General features: G+C 40.1%; 1 long non-coding RNA gene across 1 annotated transcript in view; it reads left to right on the forward strand.

Moving 5' to 3' along the window:
• Positions 1 to 18,207, forward strand: part of LOC108349225 (uncharacterized) — a 30,035-nt gene that overhangs the window by 592 nt on the left and 11,236 nt on the right. Inside the window, exon 2 of the long non-coding RNA XR_015646980.1 lies at positions 560 to 652. This is a non-coding gene — a long non-coding RNA (uncharacterized LOC108349225). The remainder of the gene's footprint in view (positions 1 to 559; positions 653 to 18,207) is intronic.

An 18,207-nucleotide genomic window follows, 5' to 3' on the forward strand; every position in this document is an offset into this window, starting at 1 on the left:
TAATTTCTGAGCATGATCACATGTTGACACATGCATGTGTTGGTGGATCTGTAAGTTCTAAGAGGTCACATGGCATTTACATGTACGTTTGTACATGTTCAGAGTATGCTCACATGTCTTTGTTGTAAATTTGTGTGTTTATAAGAGTTAAGTTTCCAGAAGATTCACATGCATCTACATATATTCACCTGTGTTCAGTTCCCAGTGTGTGGTATGTATTGTCACATATGTACATGGTTACATACATGCAAGTTATAAGTGTGATCACATGTTGGTATATATTCATGTGTTCACATACATATATTCCCTGAATATGGATATGTCAGCACATATATGTATGTCCATTCATATGTGTATTCTTTTTTAGCACAATCACATGTTTATGATATAATGTGTGTTCACTTGTGTGGTTCCATATGTGGCCGTATTTCAATCTATATGCACATGTTTATGATCATGTAGTTCTCAAGGTCAGTTACATATTGGTTTTTATACACATGTTCACTTGTGTGCTATTCATATTTTTTTGTTTTACTTTTGTTTGTTTTGTTTGAGACAGTTTTCCCATGTAGTTCTGGTTATCCTGGAACTTGCTGTGTAGACCAGAGGTAGATTTCTGCCAGCTTCTGCCTTCTGAGTGCTGGGAATACAGGTATGTACCAACATGTCTGGCCCATTGTATGCAGTTCTGAATGGTGGGAATATGCTGTGGTGTTTGCAAGTGTTCATGTGTAGGCAGTTGTAATTGTGGTTACATGTTAGCACATATTAGCACATATGTGGTATTCACATATGTTCAATTCCTGACCAAGGTAACATGCCAGTGTATATGATTATGTTCACATATCTGTAGTTCCCAAGTATGGTTACATGGTGGTGCATTGTGTAATCACACACATGCAGTTTCTGAGCAGGGTCATATGTTGGCACATATGCATATATTCACATGCATGAAAATCCTGAGCCTGGATATATGTTGGTATATATGCATGTGGTCATGTATGTAGTTCTGAGCATGAGTGGTCATATGTTAGTGCATGTGTGTGTTCACATGTTTACTATTCCTGATCATGGGACTATGAAGGTGCATAGGCATATGTTCACACATGTCACATGTGCGTGCATATGCAGTGTTCACATGTGTACAATTCCCAGTAGTAGTCACATATTGGCACACGTGTAGTTCCTGAGTGGTTTTAGTATATATTGGTATATATGTGCATGTTCACCTACATGCAGTCCTATATGAGAACATGTCAGTATATAGACATGTGTTCATATATGTGTATTTCCTGACAATGTCTATATGTTGGCACATATACACATATTCAGATGTGTGCAGTTTTGGGGTTTGCTGGCTAGTTTTTTTTTTTTGTCAATTTGGCACAGCTATAGTCATTTGAGAGGAGGGAACCTCAGTTAAGAAAATGCTTCTATAGGAACACCCTTATAGAAGAAGGGGAGGGAGATGGGATAGGGGGCTTATGTCCAGGAAACTGGGAAAGGGAATAACATTTGAAATGTAAATAAAAATATCCTATAAAAAGATCAGACCTGTAGTGCATTCTCTTAATTGATGATCAATAGGGGAGGGCCCAGGCAGTTGTGGGTGGGGCCACCCCTGGGCAGGTGGTCCCAGGTTCTATGAGAAAGCAGGCTAAGCAAGCCATGTGGAGCACACCAGCAAGTATCACTTCTCTATGACTTCTGCATCAGCTCTTGCCTCCAAGTTCCCATCCTGTTTGAGTTTCTGCCTTGGCTTTCCTCAAGGGACTGTGACTTAGGATATGTAAGCCAAATCAATTTTCCTTGCCAAGTTGCTTTTGGTTATAATGTTTCATCACAGCAGTAGAAAAATGAATTAAGATACTGGATATAGTTTTATATATTGGCATACATATGCATGTTCATATGTATATATTTTCCCAGTAAGGTCACACATATATGCTTGTTTGCATGCATGTAGTCTCATACATGGTCACATGTAGGTTATATGTATGTTGTCATGTGTATGCAATTCCTGATCATGGTTATATGTTGGCATATAAGGACATGTCCACATGTGGGCAGTTCTTCAGCATAGTCAACACATAATGCATGTTTTCACATGTGTATAATTCTTGAGCATGAGCATATGTAGACACATGTATATGTTTACATCTGTGCAGTTTCCATGCATGGTCATATGTTAGTACATATGAGTAGTCTCATGTATACAGTTCCTGTTCATGGTCATGTCAATGAATATGTACATGTTACAAGGCATGAAGGTAAAATACATTAATGGTTTTTGTATTCTTAACCCAATTTAAATTAAGACTTAAGGCATAACATGTACCCTGGAATGTTTTTTATTATTGTTGTTAGAAAAAACATTTGTTTGTTTGTTTGTTTTTGAGACAAGGTTCTCACTATGTCACTCTGGTGGTTCTACAACTTATTATGTAGGTCAGGGTGGCCTCGGACTCACTGAGATCTACCTGCCTCTGCCTCCACATATAGCTTAAAAATTTACTTCTTATTAATATTTATGAGCCATCAGAAGTGGGGTAAGATGTCCAGAGCAGGATAAAGTTTGACATTTATGACTTTATTATTATTTTTAAATAAAAGCAGATTATTATTTTAAAATATATCATTATGGTATAATACATTATCTGTCTTTGTATGCCATAAAGCAAGTTTTTAAAAATGGCAATAAAAACATATTTTCTCTTACATAGGCTTGTCTAAGATATGAATCTTGAAAAACTTGTTCATTTTTCAAAAGGCAGTAGTTGTAAAGAAAATCCTTAAAACCTTCTAAAATGTTAACATTTATATGCATATTCACATAGAAAACATTTCTAAAAGAACATAGGTAAATCAACTTAATTTTTGGAATAGGTTTAGTATTTCAAAGGAGGAAAACATAATCCTGGAGTATGAGAAATCTTCTCTTAAAGTGAATTTGTGCCCTCAATCAGTAGGGTCCATGTTGTAAACCAGAATTGAGATAAGAATCAAGGAGATAACATCTTTACTAGAATTGTATGATTATGTATGTCCTTTTTTGTTTTGTTTTAAAATTTAAAAATTCATGTTTATTGTCCCAAAGTAAGGTTTAAGACCACTGGCAACCTAGTAGGAGGAAAAGAGGCCCAAAAGCAGGTAAAAGAGTCAGAGATAACTCCTGCTCCCCCTGTTAGTCGTCCCACAAAACACCAAGCTATATGACCATAGCATATATTCAGAGGACTTAGGGCAGACCCATGCAGGCTCCGTGATTGTTGCTTCAGTCTCTGTGAGCTCCTACGAGCCCTGCTTAGGTGATTCTATGGGCTATGTCCTCCCAGTATCCTCGACCCCTCTGGCTCCTACAGTTCTTTCTCGCCGGCGTCTTTGGTAGTTCCCAGAGCTCTGAGGGGAGGAAACTGGTAGAGACCTCCAACCTGGGTCCTCTGTGTAATGTTTGTCTGTGGGTCTCTGCATTGTTCCCAACAGTTCCCAGAGGAAACTGAAATATGAGAAAATATCCTGACAAAAGCTAAGGAAAGCAGAGAAAGGGTTTACTCAGCTTATAATTCTAGGTTTGCAGTCCCTCATGGCAGGAAAGTCACAGGGACAGGAGCTTGAAGCAGCTAGTTATATCCAGCTTGATTGATTACCTATGCTCAGCTTGATATTCCCATGGAATACAGTTCAGAACTATCTGCAGTAGACCCTACTGAGCTTGGCAATGTTAAGCAAGTTACAGATCTGAAGACATGAGACACAGAGAGGTTAAATGAACTTTTGTGTCAGAGCCTAAAAGTGGCAAACCTGGAGGATAAAATTTTTGTCTTGCTTTAGAGCACAGAGCTGCAGCCTTTGCTTTGTTCCTTGTCCTCTTTCGCTCACATCATTCCATTGATTTTTTTCCCCTAAGATACTAGGAATGTGTTTAGATTCTTCTGTATCCAAAGCTATCATGCCATCTTGATCTAAGTCAATATTATCTCCAGCCTGGGTAGATCGAGTAACGCTTTTCAGACTATATACATCAATTCTTGCTGGCTTCACACTTGTTCTGAAGGTTCCAGCCTTCAGAGAAATCCAAATGTATTTAAGAACAATCTTTCTTAAATCTTTCATCATGTTGTGTTCACTATGTCTTAATACCAATGGCTATTTTTAAAGCTGTAGTGTATAGTTCATATCTGAAATTACCAAGATTTGCTATAAGGAGATTCACAGGTTATCATGGTAACCCAGAACACTTTTTAAAAAATACATTTGTCCATGTGTCTTGGCCATTGTGATACTACAACAATGAACATGGGCCTTAGATGTTTATCTGCAACATTGACTGCTTTTAATTTAGATACATGTCCAGAAGTGATATTGATGGATTATAGGTTAGTTCTTATTCATCTGGAAAGAAACTCTATAGTACTTTATATAATAGCTGCACTAACTTATATTACCACCTCTAAAGCACAGCAGGTGCGTTTGTATTCTATACAGATAAGCGTGCTCACTGTGATATTGGCAGGCTAAGGCCTTTTTACAAAATCATAAGGAAAAATGACTGCTCATCACATTTCCTCATCATTGATGTGGAAATTGTATCTAGCATGGATGGATGGACTTAGCATGGAAATTGTATTTAGCATTAGTTGGATGCTGTGGACTATAATTTACCTTTAGCTTTTTTTTCAAATCTTATTTTATGTTTTGTGGGAGTGCGTGTCACAGTTCATACGTGGATGTCAGAGAGCAGTTCTTCCGTCATGTGTGTCATGGGGACTCAGCTTGGGACATCAGGCTTGTCAGCAGCTCTTTCACCTCTGAGCCACCGCACAGGTCCCCAGCTAAGCCCCATATGATGTATGAGCCATCATCTTCTTTTCCTGTCCCTTGTTAATTCATCTGTGCTAACAAAATAAGATTTTACAAAGTCAAAACTAATATTTCGTATTAGTTGAGAGGAGAAACAGATTCTTACACCTCCAAGAGCCTGGTATAATTTAATTGAGTTTGAAACTGAGACATCCCATTAGTGAGGATCAGAGATGATCAGACATATAAGTGGTGCATTACCCCAAGATGAATCAAACCTTGGATGAAAACAAGTTTCCGGGGAATGTAGAAAAAGCATGAAGGTTTCCAAGGGTTAAATATCACAGGGAATTTTTTTTTTTTAATCTCAAACGGGAAAATCAGACAGACGCTATGGCAGGCCATGTCCCCAGCCCTCCTATGGTTTGTCTATGGGGTATTTAACTGCTTATGTGTCAGAGCACTGCTGGTTGCCAGACTGGTTCCCTGGCTTTAAGGAAGGTGAAGGCTGTTTGGAACATGAGCCTCCCATCTCCTTCTGGTGTTTTCTCTTCCTGCCTAAAACACAAGTAGAATTTATTTTATTTCATTTTTCCCTTTTATTGAAAATAGATTCTTTTCTCACACAATGTATCCTGATTACAGTTTCCCCTTCCTCTACTCCTCCTGGTTCCTTACCACCTCTAACCTATCCAGATCTAATCCCTTCTGTCTCTGATTAGAAGAGAATAGGCTTCTAAGAGATAATATTACAATATAATAAGATAAAACAAACCCACTACATTGAAATTTGAGAAGACAAACAGAAGGGAAAGAGCCCAAGAGAAGACACAAAAATCAGACTCACCATGGGCACACTTAGGAATCCTATAAAAATTTGATTCAGTGGAATTATAAGGCCTGGTGCAGCCCCATGCAGGCCCTGTGCATGCTGCTTCAGTCTCCGACTTCATATAAGATCGTTCTTGTTGATTTAGAGGCCCTTGTTCTTCTGGTGTCCTCCATCCTCTCTGGCTCTACAGTCATTCTGCCCTCTCAGGCTTCTCCACAAGTACCTTTACCTGCTGTGCCATCTCACAGTTTCTCAATTATTATCCAAACTCTATGATAATGTACAAACCATCATCTTCTGAGTTCTGAGGGGAGGAATTTGATAGAGACATCCCATTGAGTTTTTCAAACCTCAGAGACCTCTTTCTGTCTCTGTCTCTGTCTCTCTCTCTGCATAAATGTCTGATTGTGGGTCTCTGTACTTGTTCTCTTCTGCCATAGGAGAAAGGTTCTCTGATGATGGCTGAATGAGGGAATAACCTACGAGTATGGAAGAATGCCATTAGGAGTCATTTTATTACTGCCACCCAACCCCTGATTACTTTTAGACAAGTAGTATTTGGTTTCACCCTAGTCCCTGGGCTATTTAGTATTTGGTTCTTGGTTACTCTAGTAGTATCAGGTAAAGGATCCATCTCATGGGCTTTAAGTTAAGTCAGATATTGGTTGGTTACTCCCACGGCTTTGTGCCACCACAGCAGTAGCATGGGTTGCAGGCAGGGCAGCATTGTAGATCAAAGGGTTTGCGGATGGGTTGCTGTTTATGTTTCTCTTTTGGGAGCCTACAAAGTACTTTTCTATACCAAAGACACTAGAACATAGGGCTGAAGGTTATATGTAGACACCAGCTTGATCTCTCCATGTTCAGTGAATTGTATGGATATTGTCTTCAGCAATAGGGCCTTGCCATCGGTTTGTGGAGAGCAACCTGTTGTCTTAGCAACAGCCTGGGTTGTTTGGGGCTTCTTATAGGACTCCTTTGGCCAACAACTCAATTGACTATAACCCATTCCTGGTAGTGGAAGCTTCATTTGCTGTCGAAATAGCCAGTTGGGACTCTGTCTTCTTCATTATTTGTCAATTTCATTAAGATCACCTTCATATGTGTATATATTAAAGAAGTTTCTACTATATTAGGTTTCCACACTACTCCTCCAATGCCCCTTAATTTATGACTTTCCCCATATTCTGTCCCTCAATCCCCTCTCCTCATTTTATCCTGCAGTTCCAGCTCTCCCCCAACCCCCGCTCATCAATCCATAACTATCATATTTCCCTTCTCCAGGATCGGCTAAGGTGTTTACTCTAGTCCCTTACTCTATACCTACCCTCTGTGGTTTTATAGATTGTAGCTTGCTTAACATTGCCTTAACACCTAATATCCAGATATAAGTAAATATATACCATATTTGCCTTTCTGGGTCTGGGATAACTTATTCAGGATGATTTCTCCCTCCTAGTTCCATCTATTTGCCTACAAATTTCATCATGTCATTTTTTTTGTTTTGGACCAGCTCTCCTGACTTATTATTTTTTTCATCTTTATTAAATTGGGTATTTCTTATTTACATTTCAAATGTTATTCCCTTTCCCGGTTTCCAGGCCAACATCCCCCTAACTCCTCCCTCTCCCATTCTATATGGGTGTTCCCCTCCCCATCCTCCCCCCCATTACCGCCCTCCCCCCAACAATCACGTTCACTGGAGGTTCAGTCTTGGCAGGACCAAGGGCTTCCCCTTCCACTGGTGCTCTTACTAGGCTATTCACTGCTACCTATGAGGTCAGAGTCCAGGGTCAGTCCATGTATAGTCTTTGGGTAGTGGCTTAGTCCCTGGAAGCTCTGGTTGCTTGGCATTGTTGTTCATATGGGGTCTCGAGCCCCTTCAAGCTCTTCCAGTCCTTTCTCTGATTCCTTCAACGGGCGTCCCGATCTCAGTTCAGTGGATTGCTGCTGGCATTTGCCTATGTATTAGCCTTATTCTGGCTGTGTCTCTCAGGAGAGATCTACATCCAGTTCCTGTCAGCCTGCACTTCTTTGCTTCATCCATCTTATCTAGTTTGGTGGCTGTATATGTATGGGCCACATGTTGGGCAGGCTCTGAATGGGTGTTCCTTCTGCCTCTGTTCTAAACTTTGCCTCCCTATCCCCTCCTAAGGGTATTCTTGTTCCCCTTTCAAAGAAGGAGTGAAGCATCTGCATTTTGGGCATCTACCCAAAAGAGATATAGCTGGATCCTCAGGTAGTATAATGTCCAATTTTCTGAGGGACGGAGAGTGGTTGTACCAGCTTGCAATCCCACCAACAATGGAGGAGTGTTCCTCTTTCTCTACATCCTTCTTGAGTTTCTGTGTTCTATGCATCTAGGGTAATTCAAGCATTTGGGCTAATAGCCACTTATCAATGAGTGCACACCATGTGTGTTTTTCTGTGATTGGGTTACCTCACTCAGGATGATATTTTCCAGTTCCATTCATTTTGCCTATGAATTTCATGAAGTCATTGTTTTTGATAGCTGAGTAATATTCCATTGTGTAGATGTACCACATTTTCTGTATCCATTCCCCTGTTGAAGGGCATCTGGGTTCTTTCCAGCTTCTGGCTATTATAAATAAGGTTGCTATGAACATAGTGGAGCATGTGTCTTTGTTATATGTTGGAGGAAGAGAGAAAATATTGCCAAACTTTAGTTTTAAATGTTTGTTACTAAGCCTTTCTCACATCATAAAAAAACAGAGATAAACTTTATTTTTGGTGTCATGTGTGTCTATAATTGTTTTTGTTTGTTTTTAGTTGTTTTCATATGTTCCTTGTGTCAAACAAATTTTAACAAACAATTGCCACTTCAGTTCTCCTTTATTAAATTTTTGTTGTGTGCTAAAAATATTTTTGGTGTGCCCAATTAAAATGCATATTCAGTTTTACAAATTTAAATATTATGATCACATTTTAAAGTCTTGATAAATAAATACTACCTTATGAATTTGGGTAGTGAAACATATTAAAATGATACATTTGGCTATAGTAAATGTTTCGTAAAACCTTAAAATGCAAACTGTTTATATTAAACACTCATTAGAGAGCCATAAAGATTTCATAAAGTTCAGACCACATGAAGCTCAAAAAGAAGAAAGACCAAAGTGTGGATGCATCAGTCCTTCTTAAGAGGGGGAACAAACTACTCATGGGTAGAAATACCGAGACAAACTGTGGAACAGAGACTGAAGGAAAGGTGATCTAGAGACTGCCCCACATGGGGATCCATCCCACATACAATCACCAAACCCAGACACTATTGCAGATGCCAAGAAGTGCATGCTGACAGGAGCCTGATATAGCTGTCTCCTGAGAAGCTCTGCCAGAGTCTGACAAATATAGAGGAGAATGCTTGCAGCCAACCATTGGACTGAGCATGAGGTCCCCAATGGAGGAATTAGAGAAAGGACTGAAGGAGCTGAAGGGGTTTGCAACCTCATAGGAAGAACAACAATATCAACCAACCAGACTCCCCAGAGCTCCTGGGGACTAAACTACCAACCAAAGAGTACACATGGAGGGGCCCATGGCTCCAGCTGCAAATGTAGCAGAGGATGGCCTTGTCCAGCATCAATGGGAGGCAAAGTTCTTGGTCCTGCCACAGTTCGATGCCCCAGTGTACGAGAATGTCAGGATGGGGAGGCGAAAGTGAGTAGGTGGGTGGGGGAGCAACCTCATAGAAGCAGGGGGAGGAAGGATGGAATATGTGTTTCCAGAAGGGAAACCAGGAAAGGGAATGACATTAGAAATGTAAATAAAAAATATCCAATAAAAAAAGAAAGAAATCTGCAGGTGAACAAAGGTTCTCTTCCAAAGAGATGTTGGTTTTTTTTTTTTTTTGGTCCTATATTGGCTATTTGAACAAAACTTCCAATAAAATAAAATAAATGGTTCAAAAAAGATTTCGTGAAGTTTATTAACATCATATACATATACTTTGATAAGAACTTCCTTCTAAAACAGATTCTAAATATATATTTTAAAATTTTTCAGTTATATCATGTGTAACATAACAATCATGGTTTCAAAAATCTTAACTATAAGGTGTTTTATTAGGGCTAGCTTATATATAAATTAATAAATATGTTTATTGAATATGTGTTATTTCTTTTTCACAATGGGGATTGTGAAAAGTGTGATCCTACCTGTCAGAATAGCTAACATCAACAAATGTGATGGCTCACGATGGCGAGGATGTGGAGAAAGAGGAACACTCCTCCATTGTTGGTGGGATTGCAGACTGGTACAACCACTCTGGACATCAGTCTGGAGGTTCCTCAGAAAATTGGACATTGTATTACCTGAGGATCCAGCTATACCTGTCTTGGGCATATACCCACAAGATGCCCCAACATATAACAAAGACACATGCTCCACTATGTTCATAGCAACCTTATTTATAATAGCCAGAAGCTGGAAAGAACCCAGATGCCCTTCAACAGGGGAATGGATACAGAAAATGTGGTACATCTACACAATGGAATATTACACAGCTATCAAAAACAATGACTTTATGAAATTCATAGACAAATGGTTGGAACTGGAAAATATCATCCTGAGTGAGGTAACCCAATCACAGAAAAACACACATGGTATGCACTCATTGATAAGTGGCTATTAGCCCAAATGCTTGAATTACCCTAGATGCCTAGAACAAATGAAACTCAAGATGGATGATCAAAATGTGAATGCTTCACTCCTTCTTTAAAAGGGGAACAAGAATACCCTTGGCAGGGAATAGGGAGGCAAAGTTTAGAACAGAGGCAGAAAGAACACCCATTCAGAGCCTGCCACACATGCGGCCCATACATATACAGACACTAAACTAGATAAGATAGATGAAGCAAAGAAGTGCAGGCTGACAGGAACCGGATGTAGATCTCTCCTGAGAGACACAGCCAGAATAAGACTACTACATAGGCAAATGCCAGCATCAATCCACTGAATTGAGATCGGGACGCCCGTTGAAGGAATCAGAGAAAGGACTGGAAGAGCTTGAAGGGGCTCGAGACCCCATATGAACAACAATGCCAAGCAACCAGAGCTTCCAGGGACTAAGCCACTACCCAGAGACTATACATGGACTGACCCTGGGCTCCAACCTCATAGGTAGCAGTGAATAGCCTAGTAAGAGCACCAGTGGAAGGGGAAGCCCTTGGTCCTGCCAAGACTGAACCTCCAGTGAACGTGATTGTTGGGGGGAGGGCGGTAATGGGGGGGAGGATGGGGAGGGGAACACCCATAGAGAAGGGGAGTGGGAAGGGTTGGGGGATGTTGGCCCAGAAACCTGGAAGGGGAATAACAATCGAAATGTAAATAAGAAATACTCAAGTTAATAAAGATTAAAAAAAGAGAAAAATTTATTTCCTAGGACTTTATTAAATGCACAAGATAAACTTGGAGGTAGTAAATGTTTAGGTTATCTTCAGTCCTTTCATTTTTCCAAATACTTGCAAATTAGTAATTATCATAAGCAAGCTAGAATACCAGTATGATGGTTTATTTTCAAATACTTCCTCCTTTTGGGGGTGGGGGTGGGGGTGGGGGTGGGGGAAAGTACATGTATACATGTGAGATGTGACAAGATATCTCTTACATTTAAAAAGACTGGCATTTTTGCTGGACCTCAGAGCTAGAGTTGATAATAAACTCTGAGGTCACTTTAAGACATAAAATTGCTACCCTGCTGTGTACTCTGCTCATTTGCTTAGCCTGCCTTTAAGAGAACAATGTGACCACGAATACTGCTTGCCTTGGATTTTCCATGTAATCAGCTTTTACAGCCTAAGATAATGGATAACCCTAATCTTAAAACATGCGGTTTTTCCATGCCCCTGACCCAGAGTAATAAATAGTAAATGAATATAATGAACACAACATTTGGATATAGATTGATAAATAATGATGCTTGTAATACTTTGTTGTCTGGGTCTCTTGGACTCTGACTTCTTCCCTTGTGAACATTCTCAAAGTGTCTGTAAAGTGCCCCTCATTCCTTTCTTACGAGTTGCTTCTGTGCCAGAGCTTCCTCCCAAATGTTGAGTCAGCTGACAGGAGCTGAGACATACAGTGAAGACTTTCCCCTGCTTTTCTATAATGTGTTGTTTCTGCCAAAGTTTTTTTTTAATAAAACGTTCCAATTTATGACTTGTTTTGTTCTGTGACTAGAAAAACTTTATGGAACGTGTTGCATCCAGCATCCCTGAGTACTGTTTTCCTGGGTCCTGGTTAGTTATATTTTGCTTAAGAGCAAACTATGTCTTATTTGCTTAGGTGAGAACTGTGTTTTGTGCGGACACCATATATTCTTAAAATGTCCATGGGATAATCATCCCCAAACACAAAACACAATAATAACAAAGAAAGGACATGAACTAGAGAGAGGGGTGGGAGAGGAAGGTGGTAGGGAGATGTTGGAGGCAGGGAAGAGAAAGGGAAATGATATAATTATATTTTATTTTAAAATTAAAGTATATAAATAAATGGATGATGGGAGTGTAGCATTACTAGGTACACTAGTACATGTACTAGTACTAGGTATAGTACTCAAGTCTTTGCATATGCTCTACTGGGGTGCATGTGCCCCTGCATGTATGCGTGCATGTGTGCATGCATGCGGGCTGTCTTTCTAAGTAGCCCGGGCTGGTTGAAGAATGTTAGGTTAGATGCACGGAATGGCTATTTAAGTGGACTAAAATAATTTGGGCTATGGATTTATAACATTTCACGTCTCCATAATCATGAAGTTCAAACCATTCAGCCTTGCAAAAGTGATCCCCATCCCCCCTCACAGGAACTTTAGTTTATAGGGAGTTCAAGGCCGGCTGAGCCACACAGCTGAGGACAATTTTGAATTCATAATCCTCTTGCCACCACCTCCGAAGTTCTGGGAGTACACGTGTGTGTTACTATGTTTAGCTTAAATATGTAAGATCTCATATAAGATACTGTGATTTTTAAAATGAGTGCTTTGTGACTGGGGTATAGGTTCAAGGTGTTGCATATGCAATCAGTCTCTGGCCCAGGGATATAATGAGAGAAAGACATTTTTAAGGTCAGTCTGGCAGTGAGAACTGTCCACTATCTTCAAGCACAGTTTTAAAACTTGGGAAATGAGCACAGTATGCTCTATTCTAGTTCTCCCGAAGGGAGCTCTAACCCTGCCTCAGCTCTGCTGTTAGCTGGCCTCACTGGCCTCCTTGGTGTGCATTAATTGAATTGCATGAATTGCACTTAATTAAAATTTGAGTCACTTTATCTTTCCTTTTCTTTGTTATTGTTTGGTTTTTCTAGATAGGGTTTCTCCGTTTAACCCTGGCTTTCTTAGAGTTCACTTTGCATACCAGGCTGGCCTCGAACTCAGAGACCTACCTGCCTTTGCCTCATGAATGCTGGAATTAAAGATGTGCGACACTATGCCTGGCTTATTTTTCTTTTGACATGACACCTTGCCTTGGACGATCTGGACAATCTGTTTACACTAACGTTTTAGACAAAGACAGCATTCTGGCACCACTGTCAGGTCACAATATAAGGTCTATGCCGCACTCTGTTCTGGTGTCTCCTTGCATCCTAAAGCATGTAAGCTTTGGTTTTCAAAAGTACACATTCACTCCTTAGCCATATAGTGATATAATGGGTATGATTATCTACAAGCCCTGGAATCCTAATTTTAACAGGATAGTTAGTCTTTAAACATGTGAACAAAGGCTCCTGCAACAAAACATCTAAGTAGGAAAAAGTATGATGTACCATTTAGAAAGAAACGTGTATACACAGATGAAACATCAACACATGCAAATATATGTAAAAACTTACATGAGATAGAACTAAAATGCTTATGGGACTTAGTTTTCAATGATGCACCTTTGTGCTTGCTTCCGTCGGTCCCAGGTTATATTATACACAGCAAAAATAAATTAGACTTTTAAAAGGTGTCTTTAGAAATCATAGCTTAAGTCAAAGGGTGGTGCTGTGGCCTGTCAGTGTTACAGAATGGAGTTTAGAGGTTACCTTGGGGTAGTTGGTATGCCTAAGGAATGCTAAGTTTCCCCATTTTCATGGTTTCCTTTGTCTTTTATCTTCCTTTGCTCTCTGGGGCATCGAACAGAGAAAAACATAGAGATCATGTAGGCCAAGAGATTGTAAGCTCTTGTTTATCTAAGCAAAACTTCCTCCGGGGCAGATCCTGTCCTGCTTAGATATATGCCAACTACTGGACACCACAGAAAAGCGTCTTTTGTGCTGCCAGGGCCTCCTCACAGGTGCGAGGACTGGGATGGATAAAGCAGAGGGCTCCTGAAGGGGGAGACTGCAGGGGCTGTCAGCTCAGCTAAGTGTGCTAGGAGGTAGGGTGTTAGGATCCTGGAGTGAGGGCTAATGCTTGCAACCTCATTTTGAATCATTGCGCAGGCCCCAAACCCACCAATCCAATGATTTACTAGCTTATGTAGTTCCTATGTGTCTTGGACTTCCTGCTGCTGTTGCTATGGCTCCGAGGGTGGGACTAAAAGTTGCCTTGGCGGACAGGTTCTGGGGCTGACGTTCTTAGTTCATATAATTCTGTATCCTGTGATACCCCCCTACCCCCTTATTTATCCCCTCTGACACCCATGGCCTGCCTTTTTAGGGTAGTGAGTGGAAGACAAGAAAAAAAAAGATCAAATTTTGTTCACTGTGGTTGAATTTAGGCTTTCTGACCAGTAGATGGTAGCGCTGCTCCTTGCTGTCTCCTCCTGCTCAGTTTCTCCCCTGCCCGTTGTACTTGAAAAAAAATGTGACGCAGCTTTGCTCCCACTCCACACCTTTCTTCTTCTTTTGTTGTTGTTATTCATTTTTCTTTATTTTTCTTTTTCTTACTCAGATGTTATAGATTCCATGGGATTTTCAATGAGGTAATATTTTCAGGGTTCTTTTACTAAAACACAATATCTGGTTTCTGGGTAACTCCAACTAATATTTTCTCATTATTGAGTGTTCTCTTAGTTTAGTTCTCTCGGTGTGTAAGGATGTACTTTTTGCATTGAGGCCACATGTTATTTGATTCATAGATATCAGTTAACATCAGTGTGAAAATTTGGGATCCAGATAACGTGACCAGTCACCATAGCCATAGTCTCCTATAAATTTCATGACAGGCTTTTCATTCCTAACGGCACGATTTCTTTTTTCTTGAACTGTATTTTTTTATACTTGATATTGGGTATATTTATTGTATGATATTTCGTTTGTTCATCCATTGTGTAATACTCAGTGAAATATTTATTTACTGCTATCACAAAAACATAACTCTCCCCTCAAAGGGAAGAGAGTTTAGTTTGGGGATAGCTGACCCTGGCTCTGGAACACAGATTTATTTAGGTTACCCAAAATACCAAGTTAAATGTGGTAACGGTTTCATAAAATTTTATGGTAACAGAATCACAATTGAGGATCCTTTTCAAATATACTTAGATGGTCAGATGTCAGTGAGAAGTCTTGGAAAGAACTTGAATCTGCAAAGGCTTATGACTGTTTACAACCTTGTAGGACATGGTGGTGCCTGCCTCAAACCCAGCAGTGGTTCTGTGAGTTTGGGGCCAGCCTGGTCTACATAGTGAGTTCTAGGACCACCAAGGGCTACACAGAGAAATCGTGTCTCAAAAAAAGCAAAAAAGCAAACAGCGCACTTCAGTTATGTGGAGAGGCTGGACTGTTGCTTTCCAGGGCCTAATAACAGTTTGTCTTGGGTGACCTTTAGCCTACTAAATGGCTTTTGCTCTTCCCTCTCTCTGTCAGACCTAATATCCTGACAAACAGATAAAACATTTAGGAATGTATTAACAAAATCCAAGTTTTCTACCAACCAAAGGGCATTAGGTGTCAGGTGGCATCCAGGGCCTACAGCAGGGTTCTCATGCGCCTGCCTGATATGCCCACAGATGGATTTTGAAAAGTGTCTTGATTTATGGACTACTACTACTACTAGTTGTTGTTGTTCTTCTTCTTGTTGTTCTTCTTCTCCTTCTCCTCCTCCTCCTCTTCTTCCTCCTCCTCTTCCTCCTCCTCTTCCTCTTCCTCCCCTTCCTCCTCCTCCTCCTCCTCCTCCTCCTCCTCCTTCTTCTTCTGCTACTGTAAAACCTTTATGAAATTTCTACCTCACTGGAACATGGTATTTTGGGGCGATCTAAATCTATGTTCCTGGGCCATAATAACTCATATTTGACTCCAGAATAAACCATATCTTTTATTACTTTGAGATAAAACCTGTTACTTTCATTGACAGTGGTTACAATGAAGGCCTGGGGGAGCTCTGCTCTAGGGCTCAGATTCTCTTCCTAGCCTTGGGATTTACCTAGTAATCACGAGATTGTTGAGTCCCTTCTATTGAATATAACTATAGGAGTTATGATAGCCTAAGATAATTTGGCTTTGGTCCTGCAACATGCCACCTGTCCATACCCTTATAGAATGTTTAAAGTAGGTGTCGCTTTTTCTGTGAGAACTTTAGTTCATGTCATTTTTTTTATTTTATTAGTGTAAAAAGGTTGAAATACCTTAAAAACAAAGTTTTTTAAATACCATGAAGTTCACATTGTATAGTGATTTCAACTTTATTTTTAAATAAGATTGTTAACATGAGATACTTTTCCTATTGTTTTTAAATATATATATATATATATATATATATATATATATATATATATATATATACTATGTATCCCTGGCTGGCCTGAAACTCATTATATAGACCAGGCTGACCTTGAATTCCTGAGTACCATACCACCATGCTCTGCTTATATGTCTTTTGAAACACAGTTGTTTGTCTTCATTCATTTATTTACCTTAGTCATAGTCTGTTATAGAAGAGTAGGTGAATAGCAATTGATCATGGGCCAGCCAATCCTGAGACACTGGGTGGCCATGCAATTCTGGAGGGACAGGAGATACCCTCTTCTCCCTTGGCATATTGACAGGGAAACAAGTTCAGGTCCCTAAAGCTGGAGTGGGGAAGATAGTGGCTAGGAGGCATCCCATGCAGTAATCCAACTGATGATAGAAAAATATGTGGGAATTCTGAAGTGGGTATACTCAGAGACGGGGTATGCCTTAGAAAGCATTGTGTCTCTAGCAGCGTCCACTGAACACTTGTTAGCCCTTGGAGACCCAGGGGAGACGCCTCATGCCAGGCTGCATCCATATGTACAGTAGTTCTCTGAAGTGACCAGCCTCTGACATCTTTGAAAATGGAAGAAAACAAGAAGATATATTTAATGATTTTTGAAATGATCCTGAACATAATGCTGCCACATGCATACTTCTATATGTACCTCTAGAAAAGTATTATCTTTGTGCCTAATTATTTGGTCACTATAGGATGGACTTTTTTTTACAGTATTAATCATATTAATCTACACACGTGGAGGGCTCTTCATCTTCTGCTGTCTTCTTTAATTTCTTCATTGATTTAGAGGTTTTATTTTATAGGTCTTTCATTTCCTTGGTGTATTATTTTTTCTGTGGCTATGATTAAACACTATGCCCAAAAGTGACTTATGGAAGAAATAATTTATTTTGGATTTATGGTTCCTCGGGGATTAAAAAGTCCATTATGGTAGGGTATGCAGGACCAGGCATAGCAGTTGGAGCAGGGAGCTGAGAGCGCACATCCTCAGCCATCAGCAAGAAGAATAGAGAATAAACTGGACATAGGGCAAGGCTTTAACTTTTCAAAACCTTCCCACAGTGATATACTTCCTCCTGCGAAGACATACTTCCTTCTTCAATCTCCCTAAACAGTGTTAGCAACTGGGGACCAAGTATTTCAAATACCAGAGCCTATTGGGGATATTTCTCATCTAAGCCAGCACAGTTGGTTGGGTTTATTTCATGACATTTATTTATTAAGTTTAAGTTTAAGGATATTATGAAGGGAGTGTGTCCCTGACTTATTTGTCAGTAGGTTCACCTTTGGTATATAGCAAAGGTACTGATTGATTTTGTAAAGTGCCACTTTGCTTGAAAGTCTTTATCAACTCTAAGAGTTTCCTGATAGAATCTTTAGGGTCTTTCAGTTACAGAAAAAAATTATATGCAAATAGGGAAACTTTGACTTTAATTTCCTTCTCTTGTCTTTTTTTTTAAATTTAATTTTATAGTTTTACTTATTCACTTTACATCCTACTCACTGCCCCCACCCAGTCACCCCTTCCACAATCCCTTCCTCCATCCCCTCTCCCCTTCTCCTCTGAGCAGGTGGGGGACCCCTGGGTATTCCCCACCATGGCACATCAAGTCTCTGTGGGGCTAGGGGCTTCCTCTCCCACTAAGGCAGACAGGGCAGCCCAGCTAGAAGAACATATCCCACAGACAGGCAACAGCTTTTGAGATAGCCCCCACTCCAGTTGTTCTGGACCCACATGAAGACTACCTCCTGTAACTGGGCAAGAACCCCAGTGGAGACATAGGGATACCTACCCACCCACAACTCTTTCAGTCCAGTTTATCCTTCTTGTGCCTTAATGCTCTAGTTAGTACTCTAAGCACTATGAATTGGAGTGGGG

The sequence above is a fragment of the Rattus norvegicus genome, chromosome X (assembly GCF_021556685.1).
Source record: "Rattus norvegicus strain SHRSP/BbbUtx chromosome X, alternate assembly SHRSP_T2T, whole genome shotgun sequence".
In the NCBI taxonomy this organism is placed as follows: Eukaryota; Metazoa; Chordata; class Mammalia; order Rodentia; family Muridae; genus Rattus; species Rattus norvegicus.